The following is a 12,318-nucleotide window of genomic DNA, read 5'->3' as shown; positions in this document are numbered from 1 at the left end:
CTGTTTTACAAGTGATTATGTATTTACGGTCAAGTTGGGGAATGCTCATTTCAGGCATAACCTTCGGTTTGCTTCCTCGTGTTTACTCTTCCCCTGGCTCTCAGCACAGCTGCTAAAGCGAAACCCTCCAGCACCCTCCTATACGTCTCTGCAGTCCTGTAGGGCACTGGGGCTGCAGCTGAGATCCAGCAAATCCCCTTTAACAAACCAACGACAGACAAACCCCTCCCCTGCTGGAGCTTTATTCGCTTGGAAAGAAAAGAGAAGCACGGCTTCCTTTCCGAGGCAGGAGCGCTGGTACGGGCCGAATTCCTCACAGGGCACGGGCGGCCTCGCACACGCCGGAGCTTCGTGAAATGGCCGGGGCCGAGCTCGGTGCAGGGGCCCCCGCACGAAGCAGCCGCGGCCCCCGAAGCCGAGCGGGGGTGGCCGGGGCCGCCGCCCCTTCCCTGCCCGCCCTGCCCGGGGCCGGGGGCTGCGGGGGCTGCGGGGCGGCCCCTGCCCGGCAGCGGGCGGCGGTCGGGGCCCGGCCCTACGGGGACGAGCCGGGCGCGGTGCCCCTGCCCCTGCCCGCCCCCGGGGCGGCGGCCATTAATGGTCGGGGCCCGGCCTCTCTGGAGAGCCGCGGGTTGTTTATTTTATTTATTTTTTTTTTAATTTTCTTTCAAGCTGGGGCCGCCCTGCGGCTTGTGTCGCGGGAGCTCCCTTCGCTGCGCCCCCGGCCCGCGTTGGCTGATCATTTAAAGCGTGCTATAACGCAGTTTTATGTAACGTTTGTGGGGTTATTGCGTACCTATGGGGGCGTTATAGGATTTACGTGCTGGTCTCCCTGCCCGGCTTCCCCAGCTCTGCTTTTCCTGACGTTTCTCAGAAGCACAGCGTGTATATAAAACCTAAATTAATGAGAATTGGCCTGCCCCTCACAGCCCTTCGGTGCTGACAGGCTGTGGCAGGATTGGGGTGCCAAACACAGGGCGAGGAGGCACCGGAGGGCTCTTGGGGCCCTCATGTCACCTCCCGTCAGTTCTCCTCTCACAGCCCTGCAGCAGGAGGCACCATTTTCTGTGCCGCCAGCCCCTCGCTCCTTCACCTGCTTCAGATGGCAGTGCCCAAGTGACCTGGCGTAGGCACATGGGACACGTGCATCACTCGGTGTTTGCTTAATCCTCCAGATCCCAGGGAGTTCTCCTTAAATGTTTCTTGCCCTTAATGAAGGTGGTGGTTTCTAGGATTGTGTTCCCACTATCCCATTGCCACCACCGGTGTCCTGTTGCTGCTTGCTTCCCCTGCTGCCTCATTTCTCCTCTCGCAGCTCTGCTTTCTCACACCTTTGCAGGGCCGGCTCCTTTGTGTCACCTCTCTGGACACTTGTCCCGGTATTCTCGTAAAGCTGGGGGGCTGGCAGGGTGCCCACCCCAGTAACCTGATGGAGTTTACTCGTGCTGCGTGCCTCACGAGTGACGTGCCCGGCACCAGCCAGGAACCGGTGACCTTGCGGATTCTCTCTTGAGGTGCCTGTGATTTGACAGATAGTTTAATAAATTTAGCAACAGTGCTTCTTCTCTGGAGAACACTTAAGAAACAAGTGTCAGGGAAGGAGAGGAGAGGGCTCTCTTTCCTCAGAGGAGCTGAGAAAGTAGTAAACACACGTTACGCAGAGGTGGTCTTCTCGTTTTTCATCCTCATGTATTCCCTTATCCTCAAAGACCGTCTGCTTAATTTATTGAAATTAACTTGTTTCTAAATGTATTGAAATACAGTACTGAAATGTACTGTAATTTGAAGTGTCTTAAATATTAATAACCCACTTTTCTACATGATTCTGTGCTGGGATATGGCAAAAAAGTTGTCTTTTTTTTTTTTTGCTCTCAGAAGGGGTGACGGGAATAGGAGGATGGAAGCGGAAAGCAGGGGGGATTGGATTCTTGAAGGTTCAGCTGTTCCCAGCTGTAAGAATTGGGGTAGAAACTAATTTATAGTGTCAGGAGAGACTAAATAAACTAGGATTAGGCTGGAAAGTTTTTGTGTGTATTCTTAGCAACTTTTTTTGCTCTGTTGTGTGTTTCCTACAGGGATACACATAAGTTATCTAAAAATGTTAATTCTTTTGAATCATCCAAAATAAGTGTTCTCATACATTTTGTTTCTTTTCATTTCCTCAGTAAGTCTGTCTTCTGTCTTCCCATAATCTCTCATTTAAGCCTTCTTTTGTTTCTGTTAGAGGCAGCTGTGCTACCTGAGAACCAGTTGGTTTGCAGGAGAGGATCAGAATAGCTCTCCTCTGGTCCTGGTTTGTATCTTGTGTTTTTCTAATCACCCATGTTGAAATTTTTCCCTTGTACTGGAATAGTGAAGTTTCTGGTATGCAAAACCAACACTAATGGCACAGTCTCAGTAGAAATGTGTTTCAGAGTTTCATTTTCAGAGGGAAATCTCTGCCTAGCATTGTCTATTTTTTGGCTCTTGTTAATGCCTTCAGATCGGTGTCTTGAGCTTCCTACTGTTTGCCCTCTGCATTTCCACTTGTGAAAGAAAAAGTACTGAGACCGTTCATAAAATAAAATTGGAAAATGTGTGACCCTCAGCTGTTTGAGGTAAGCGGGTTTACAAGCTGGTGGCTTCTGGGATGTTTTGAGAAAGTCACCGAAGGAAACTTACAGAGAAGGTTTGGCCTGATACCCATTTAGGCGTGTCTTTGTGGGAGTTTGAAATTATGGGACTGATAGGATCATTAAGAAAGCAGATTTTGCATTTATAAAAAGAAAACAAAAACACCCTCACTCCCCCAAAACTCTGTATGTGGGAAGAAGGAAGATAAGTCACTATTTTGAGATGAACAGATGTGATTCTTTAGAAAGAAAGAAAAAAAAAAGGTTGTAGATGTGTTACCCTTGTATGGCAGATGTATCTAGATATCTGATTTATGTGCAGAATTTGTTTCTTTTAGCCTAGCCTCATTTGCTTGTAAGTGGTTGTGACAGGAACTTCAAGGCTAGTAACTTTAGTATTGTAGACCAAATAAATGTTTAATTTTAAAATGACAGATTACGTAGGGTTGTCAGTCCATGCTCTTCCCATGCAAGAGTGAACAAATACTGTAGAGTAGACTCAGGATTCAGCTTACAGACATGTTTGCTTCTGGGCTGAGCATCTTGATAGAAGTGGTTTACAGCATGTCGTTAAAAATTGATTTCACTATTGCATCTACTACTGGCCTAAGTGTTCCAGTATCTGCCAGGAGTAATTATAGACAGTTGGTTCAGATGTTGCTTAAATGTGTAAGCCTTGATGGGAAAGGCAGTGGATTTCAGCCAAAATGCTAATTTTGATGTTTTGTCATTTCATAACGCTATGAACTCGGAACAAATTATTTTTGTACTGATCTACCGATACGTAATCGCGTGGCTAGGGCCAAGTTCATCCTTGATGTAGCGCTGGGCACTACAAATGTGATTAAAGCTCGAGTATCAGCACTAACCTCAAGCTGACTAACTCGATATCTGCAGTAGCAATAATAGCTTCTGCAGGATTCCAGGTAAGCTTATGTACCCAGCTCTGAAGCTCCTGATACCAAGGCTGGTTTGCTCCATTAATGCAGTTTAAACCTCGTGTGTGTGTGGTTATATGAGCTGTTCATGCCTTTCAAATTGCATTATATTCTGTACTATATTTTAAATTTTAAGCATTTTTTTTTCTCGTATTAACATTATTATGCTAGGGGTGCATTTCCTACTTAATTTTTTCTCTATGTTTCTGTTTTAACATAGAAGAGAATAAAAAATACAAACATTATAGTACAGGAATGTGCCTCTTTTACAGCCAATGAACTGACCCTGTTTTACCTGTCCAGAGAGGGTTAGGTTAGAGTGACAGATAGATATGAATAGAAAGAAGAAGATAAGAATAGAAAGATCTTCCTTCACATTACGTTGAAAAGGATCAACCACTGGGATCGATAAGTTGTTGTGGAGCCCCGTACCTCTTCTCAGTTAGTCATGAAGCTGTTACAGCTACAATTTATGTAATAATCAGATTGTATTTTTTTCCCCTCACAGTCAGTGTAAAGAAGGATGGCTTCTTTCAGAGCTTCGAGCATTGTGCTGTGTCATCTGGGACACGTTGGATTGCCAGATCATTAGAGCAGCATTTAGGGGGGCATGCAACTGCAGCATCAAGGAGAGGATGGATCTAAATAGGTTGGTGTGTGTGTATTGTAGCCATTAATGTTTTCAGGGTGTGGAGGAGAAAGGGTGCAGCAGTGTACTCTCTTAATTCCTTAGGTTTTCCTGCGTGGGAATTGTGTCTTGGTGTAGAGTGATCAACATTTCCTCTGCTTGACAAGATGTAGATTATGGCAGGCGTTCAAAATCCTGCAGACTTGAGAGTGCACCTGCAACATTTGCAAGTATCAGGAGTCTAATCCTGAACTACTGATGTGGGTGGCAGTTTTGCCACTGACTACAGTGGTTTTCAGGATCACATCCGGCTTTGGAAGTGGTGGTCCCGTCAAAGCAGGACCAAGATATCCCCGGAGAGAACTGAAGCTGTTGGATTTCCCCAGGAGCTTGTGCCTGCAGTCCTCGTCTCCGTTTTGCGTGTTCCTGTGGCTCTTTGCTCAGCCTTCCCTTTCTCTGAGAGCTCCTGCCTGCAGCTGTTTCCTGCTGTGCTGGTGTTAGGCAGTGGAGCAGAGAGGGAGCCGAACTCGCCTTTTATGTGAGCTGTATTTGCAGGCTTGGGAAGAAATGGAGCAGCCCAGTTTTATACTGTCAGGTTGGAAAGTCTTACTGAGGGAGAACCAGTCTGTGTTTGGCCTCACAGAGTGCCTCTGACTGTGTGTTCTCCTGATGGTTGCAGCAGAGAGCCTCTCGGGGTGCACTGCAGCTGTGTGATGCCTCGCTCCCCCTTCAGAGAAAACCAGGGAGAGCCTTCGGTCTTCTCCAAGCACACAGTTGGGAGGAGCTCCTGGATTCCTGTTTGACACCCTGTGAGGGCCAACGCGCTGGGCATTGCCTGCAGGTTGAAATCCCTGACCTTGCAGAGGTGCCTCCATGCCCCCGAGCAGCACCTCTCTGCTCCTCTCAGTGACCACCAACACGTTATTTGTCTTCGGTGAGCATATGTGAGCAGTACCTCGGCGTGCCCAAAGCTGCCTGGGGCTCATTAGGTGCTATTTATTAGCTATTACTATCATCTTGTGGTACTTACTGACACATCCGTGACCAAGCCATCTGGTCAGAGAGCAGAAATACGTATTTTGGTGGATCTGACCACCTTACACCTGGGTTTCGCTCATCACCCATGGTCTGTAGATAGCAGCAAGCCTTTTGGGGGCAATTCGGGGTGCTGATGGTGTCGTGGCTGCATTGAGCAGGTAGATATGAAACGACTGCTTTGTGTAACTCAGGAAGTTGGGCACATCAAACAAAGCCAGCAGGTTTCTGAACTGGCTTGCTCCGAACATCTGAAAGGACATTTTCTAGCGTTGTTGACACGGAGCTTTATAACTCATTACCACGGTATTCTGCAGTTGCAAGAGCTTCCCGGGATTCCAAAAGAGCACAAATAAATTTATAGAGGAAAAAGCCTTCAAGGTCTGTTAATCCTCAAGATAAAATTTCTGGCTCGGCCAGCGCCTCTACTGCAGATAGCTGGAGGCTGAGAGGTTGTCCTGGGGGAAGGATCAGCGTACAAGAAGGGCAGGCGTGTGCTTTTCTTGTGGCTTCTGCTCCTTGCGGCGGGATGCTGCTCTGGTCAGGCCTTTCAGCTGACCCTTGCAGCCGTGTGCTGCTGTAATCAGGGCTCAGAAAATGCTGTTGCTCTCACTTGATTAGTGGTAGGGACTGTATCTTCCAGCCTGAGTTCGAGAGAGGGGCTGGGAGGAGAGCACAGTTCTCTATTTTAGCACCAATCTGTAACAGAGCAGATTCTAGAGAAAAACAACAACTCTGTTGTGCACTAATGAGCTTGGTATTTGTTGACAGTGGTCATGCTGACATCGTTCTGCTGTTCACGAGAGATCTACGTAGGCAGAAGAAACTGAAAATAAACGAATTTTGGATCTCATTTCTTAGAATGGTTTGCTTAGTCATTTTTACTTCCCTGTCCGTGTTACTTTTTTGTTGTTTCAAGTGACTTGGTTTGGTGTTGTGTGTTTCCAGCTGGAAATCAGTTACACCAGGACGGAGCAGGATGCGTTGTGCCTTTTGTCAGAGGAGGTGGAAGTAGTTTGGCCTGAAAGTATTTAAAATACAAACGGTGAAATTAAAGGGCAGAAGGTGGTGATGAAGTAATGGTTTTGTCCTGAACACAGAGGGGAAAAAAATAGGAGAGACATTACAACAGATTAGTACGTAGTGAATTATTTATACAGGACAAAAAAGGAGGTACTAGAAAGTAGTAGAATATTTTCAGTCCTGTGATAGGATTTATTGAGGTGATGTTACAGTGTTGGGGTAGGGGGGCGATTGGGAAGGTTTGGAGGAACAATCTGGGTATGATGGGACCAGGTGCTGGGGCCATGGTTTTAGGCCTTTTCCCACTATGTTCATCTGTTTCTTCTTTTTTACGATATGAGGCAGCCTCACAGAATTTACCACAGAATGGATATTTGATGGAGAATGTTTGTTTTTTAAGGAAGAAGACGGCGATGAGCAGACTTTCTGCAGCTTGCTTTTCCTTGATTGCAGTTCTGTTGTTGCTAGCACAGCGCTCACATTCCAAAGTCTCGGAGATCTCCTGCATGTAGGTGTTTCTGTTTGGGGAAGAGCAAGGGGAGGGGAGGTGTGCTTTTATTCATTGTTTTTGTTTTGTTTGCTGGTGGATGGCTGAAAAATAAGTGTTTGTGGGTAGTTATAGCACAGTCCCTTGGGCATTTTAGGGTATTATTCTGTATTAGTACTGGCCTTCAACACAGCAGGAGAATTCCCCGTGTGCACCCACTCTCCCACAGATATGCACCTTCTTTGTTCACATCGAAACAGGAATTAAAGATCCTGGAAGAGGAAAAGGAGCTCACTCTCTTCAAGAAAAGATTGCCAGTCTTCTACCAGCAGTTCTGGTAGTTTACTGGAACCCTAGAAAGGCAACAAAATGTTGAATTTCCTATATAATGTCAAAAACGCTTCTTTCATTTTATCTTCTTTCTACAACTGGCAAACAACTTTTTTTTTTTTTTTTTTTTTTTTTTAAGTATTTACATCTTTTCACACTGAGATTATGAAGCCTAATTTGAGCCTGTTAATCTTTTCCCGGTAATCCACAGAAAAGCACAGCTGCACTACTAAAGACATACTGTTTATCCATGATCTCTGGGTCTGGGCAGCCTGCAGCGTTCCAAAAGATCAAAGTTTAAAGCAGACGTGCCAGTCCTTCCTAATTCCTTGTGTTTAATCTCATGATAGCCCAAAAGCTATCCTTGCAGCTGATAAATACTTCTGCTGAGCTTCAGCCGGCGTGCTTGTGAGCGTGCAGCCTTCTTGTCCTGTAGCTTTAACAGAAAGGTATGTCCTGGCAATTTGATAACCATGAAATAAGGTAGGACAAACTGGATTTAGCAGTTGTAATGAAGCAGTCACTGGTTATTTAGTCATTCCTTTTAAATTAAAGTAAACAATGTTAAGGATTTTCTTTTTTTTTTTATACATACAAAAAGAAATATTTTTGCAAATGGGCTTCACCCCTCGGTTTTTTTCATTGCCTATGTGGGAAAACTAGCACATTTGTTTAAGGATAAACTGGGAAGTCTGTGGTTTCCAGCGTGCACATTTTGGATAATATTTATACAGACTATTATTTAATGGGCCATATAAATATTTATCGTATGCTGCAGGCCTTTGATCATAAATGCCTGTTTGAAAAGCCATTCTGTCCCTGCTGTGATTTGCAAAGAAAGAGACCATTGCTTTTCTAGTGCTTGGAGGCAGTTTTGGCTTCTTGTCCTGGCTTAGCGATTGTTGTCATGGCCTATAACATGGTTAAGCTGGAGATGTCTTTTTAAATCTCTTTTTTTTCCCTCTCTCCTTCTCTTTCTGTTTGCAAGTTCAAATAATAACTTGTCCACATGACGGCCTAATTCTGCACTAGACAGCCAAAGCTCTGTTGAAGTTTCAGGGGCCTTTTTTCTTGCTTGCTCTGCCTCAGATCCCTCACTGCTCTGTCGCAGTGTAGAGAGGCATCATCTGTTCGTGTTGTGTCTGGCGAAGGAGCTGTCATAGACCAGATGCCTGTTTAACTGAGAAAGTGGGGGAAAAAAAGTGTGTAAAGGGTAGTGGTGTAATCACCACACATTCCACCACCTGGGAAGTCCATAAATATCATCGTATCATCCATAAATCAAGTATTTTGTTAGGAATACTGTGCTCGAGGAGTTGATCTGTCTGACTGGGCCTTTAGGACTTTTGGTTTCTTCTGGTTCGCTGTTCTTATGATTATACTGACTGCAGGATGTGCATGCTAAGAATCCAGCAGACACAAAATGCAAACCAAGGCTTTATTGCACAACAGAATTTTATATGCATGTGGTAATAGATGCTGGTATCCAGATTCCAAACCAGCAAGTTTGTGCTGGGACCTTCTCCTAGCTCTCCGCTCCTTTGCTTCATTTCTGATTTGGAGCCTCCTATTGTGCCAAAGGAATATTCTGTAAACAAAATTGAATGAGAACATTCCTCTTTGAATTCCCTATAAAGTACTTTAGCTAAAGATTTTCAGCCAACCTCACCACTGAGTTCTTAGGTTCTCAATTCATAGCTTGAGGCAGAGTCCCTGGCTGGTGACACTTTTGACCTAGAGATGACGGTGCTTTTTGTGGGCCTGCTTGACAAGTAGGTGAAATACCAAGGGGCTGGTATTCCAGAAAAACCCTTGGCATCAAATGATGTTTCTGCAAACAGATCGGATCCTAATTTAGAGACACTGTACTTTGAGCTGCTTCGGTAACTGAGCGCTTGCTGTGCCTGAAAAAAAAGCTTAATGTTTACTTTTAGCCTTTTTCTATGAGTTATAGAAGTATTGCTTTGTAAATCTAGCTGACTTTTACTCAGAGAAAAAGCAACTCCAGTAGGTTTGTGGTACTTCTTGTTTGAAGTCTGTCACTTAACAATTCTTGCTCGTTGTCCATTAATTTACAGAAATAAAATAGTGTATGTGCATAGAGTGATATGTGCTGCTCGAGCATTGAAACAAAGTCCCTCACACATGCGCATCCTGGCTGCTTAGTAAGGAAAAAAGAAAAGTAAACATTACATGGGCTGATTGAGTTCCAGGTTTCAAATGTTTGTGGGAAGAATCCAATGCAAAGCCGTAATTTTAAGTGCTGAGTAGGAGGTACTATGAGCTTAATTCTCTAACATCTGTTAAATTTGTTCTCGAAGTAGCAAAACACATTAATAAGCTAAAATCAAGGCTGCCATACAGGGAAGAGAAATGAAAATCTGGAGTAATCCTGTGTGTGTGAGAAGGAGACAGGATGTAAAGCATTCCTTTTGCTGTTGGTGTTCTGTGAAAAGTAAGAAAGACAAATTTGCCTATGTCAAAAAAAAAAAAAAAAAAAAAGAAAAAAAGAAATCTTTGCAACTTGTGGTTTATTCTCTTCTTTTTATGAGTCAGCAGTTAAAGGCAGTGCCAAACTAGGGAAAAAACAGGGAAAATCATGAGATAGTAGCAGGACCAGCTTTGTGCAATTTCTTCCTAACAGTAAGATTTCTTGCAAGCAGCTAGCAGCATCTGCAGCCAGCCCTTTAGGCTTTGAGGAGATTGAGTGCAAAATGAAGAAGTGACCATCATCTGTTGAGCAGAATGTCTTAAAACTCCTTTTACAGCCAAGGGCTAAGAGGAAAAGGCAGAGTGCTGTAAGTATCCCCAGCTGACAGATGCAGTATTAATCACTGATATTGGGAGAATTGTCCTCTCCGTGACAGAGGCATTAGCTTTTGTTAGTCTGACCAGGTCACAGAGCCAGGGCCAAGAAAATAAAGTGAGCTTTCTTGCCAATATTCCTAGGTGTTAGACTCATGGCACACCATTATTTTTAGCTGATTGCTCATCGCTTGAGCAGATGACCTTGCTTTAGCAAGATTAGCGTGCGTTGCACCTTCTGGGCAGGATCAGAAGGCTGAGAGTGCTTAGTGTTCCCATCAGTGCTGCCCTATGCTTTCTAGCTTTGATTTTTTTTCTAGTTTCTGGTATTATTAAAAACTAACACTGTGTACAAATTCCTCTAGCAACCCTTCCATGCGCCTACCTCAGTGCACACAGAAAGCTGTGTGGTAGCTGCTTTGGACTGGACTGGACTGCCAAGGAGCTTTAGTGGGGGACCAGAGCTCCCTCGTGCCAGTGCTGTCCAAAGGACAAAAAAAAAAAAATGGTCCTGGGCCCACAGTGATGGCAGTCAGAGCATGAAATGACAGGTTTAGGCAGCACAAAGAGATAGTATGGGACAGATTGTGACTGCAGAACTCACAGACTAAACAGATTTCCAAGAACCACTTAAGGGGACAGGATGGAGGGAAGCTGGCTGGATGAGTAGATTTTGTTAGCCAAGGCCATTGGCTTATGCTGTTTTAACTGCAATTGAAACGTTGTCCTAATTCAGCTGTTATGCTGCTTAAATATTGTGCAGGATGGTGCATGGGTTGTGAGTTTTCTGAGGCAAGGGAAAGCCTTTTTTACCTTTATTTTTCTTTGTTATTTCACCTCTAACCCTCAGTGATAACAGATTTGTAGTAGCCATCAACAGCAGTGCTTAGAAGCCAGCCATAGATGTGAACAGCCACTTGGGTTGTTCCAGCCCTGTGTTCAAACTGACACCCAAGGATAGAGCTTGACCTGTACTGAAGATAATTCATAGGAAAATAGAGATCTGGTTTCCCGTTTTGTAGGAGTAAAGCAAGTAAAAAGCATTGCTTCCAAAATGGAGTATAATTTACATGGCTATACAATCAGCTGTTATTGTGTAAAGGTAGAAAGAGGGCTTTCAGAGTTCTGGGTTTCAGTGATTGCTATTGCATTTGGGGTATACTTTGGCACTGAAGTTAGTTATTTCCAAAAATCATGCACAGGATTAATTTGAAATGCGAATATCCTGTTGTTCTACTAAGCAATATTTTTCCAATCTTTCTGCCTCTGCCCACGTTCCTAAACAACCCATCTTCCACACACAGATGTAATCCGGGTCACTTCTTTGGGATAGATGGACTGTTTTTTTTACAGAGCCCTTTCGGTGCTCTCTAAATGGATTCATCAAATGATAATTGATCCTTTCATTTTCTGGAAGTCAGAGACTAAGTGTCAGCTGAGTTCTGCATGTTTCAGAGGCTTGATAGGAGATTCATGTAAGCACTTGTCTGACCTATGAAATACGTTGTATCAGCTCTTAATTAGCATTTTCCCAGCTTGATTAGATGTAAATGTTAACTATTAATTAAGGACAAACTGAGAAATTAAGTACAGTGCATTTGTCACTATATAAAATGTCATCTATTTAAGCATAATATAGTGAAGCAAGCAACTTGTTATGAATAATTAAACTGATTAACTTGAACTCACTTTGTTCTTGTAGGTTGTGAGAGAGCAGGCACAGATTTCCAGGGATACTCCTGTAACTCAACAAAATAATTTCAGCAAATTATTCTCTGAATGTCTAAAATGGTGCGGAGTCACGATGGATAGATCTTAAAAACCTAAGCAGTTAATTTCTCCTTTTTTTTTCTTTCTTTTTTTTTTTTTTCCTTTGTAGGGCTCAAAAGTAGGTGATATGTCACTTAGTTATTTTAATTATCAACACGACACCACTTTTGGGGGGAGGAGGAAACCGTTTTCAGATTCTGCAGAATTCAGCCTGACTCACTGTCATGTTTGTTGGCTCTATGGGAGGCACCAGCTCCTGGCTCCTCATTCCTCTTCAGTTTGGGGTTCAGTGCAGCCAGGCACACAACCCTTTTTCCCTTTATTTTTTTATTTTTATTTATTTATTTATTTTTTTACCAGTTCAGGGGTATAATTTGTTTGCATCAAAGCAATGACATGTCCCTGGTGTTACTTCCAGTCTTGTCCACAAGTGAATCCAACTGACAAGTTATTAGCAGCTTCCCCATCTGCCAGAATTCAGGAAAACCCAGGAATCTCTGGATTGAACTTCCTCTTCTGTGTAAGGCACCAGCTCCTGATGAGTGTTGAGTTTGAATCCATACCTTTTCCTTTGCTTACTGTCTCCTTCTTTCTTCTTCCCTTTATGTAGAGATGGTACTGTGTGGCCACTGCTCAATTCCTTAATTGTGTAAGTGCATGAATTTTATCATAGCACTTGTGTTCTTACAAGTG

The 12,318-nt window shown here is 43.9% G+C and overlaps 1 protein-coding gene across 2 annotated transcripts in view; it reads left to right on the top strand.

Moving 5' to 3' along the window:
• Window positions 1–244: 244 nt before the first annotated feature.
• FGGY (FGGY carbohydrate kinase domain containing) overlaps window positions 245–12,318 on the top strand; it is a 138,182-nt gene continuing 126,108 nt past the window's right edge. The window contains exon 1 of one of the 2 annotated variants that reach the window (XM_032192722.1): window positions 245–297. The gene's annotated coding sequence lies outside the window, so the exon portion shown is untranslated. Of the gene's footprint in view, window positions 298–3,494; window positions 3,536–12,318 lie in introns of those variants that run through there. The other variant, XM_032192723.1, reaches the window with a different exon arrangement.

Source organism: Aythya fuligula, chromosome 8, assembly GCF_009819795.1.
Source record: "Aythya fuligula isolate bAytFul2 chromosome 8, bAytFul2.pri, whole genome shotgun sequence".
In the NCBI taxonomy this organism is placed as follows: Eukaryota; Metazoa; Chordata; class Aves; order Anseriformes; family Anatidae; genus Aythya; species Aythya fuligula.
The sequence above is the reverse complement of the archived record's forward strand: the minus strand, read 5'-3'. Positions and strand labels throughout refer to the sequence as shown.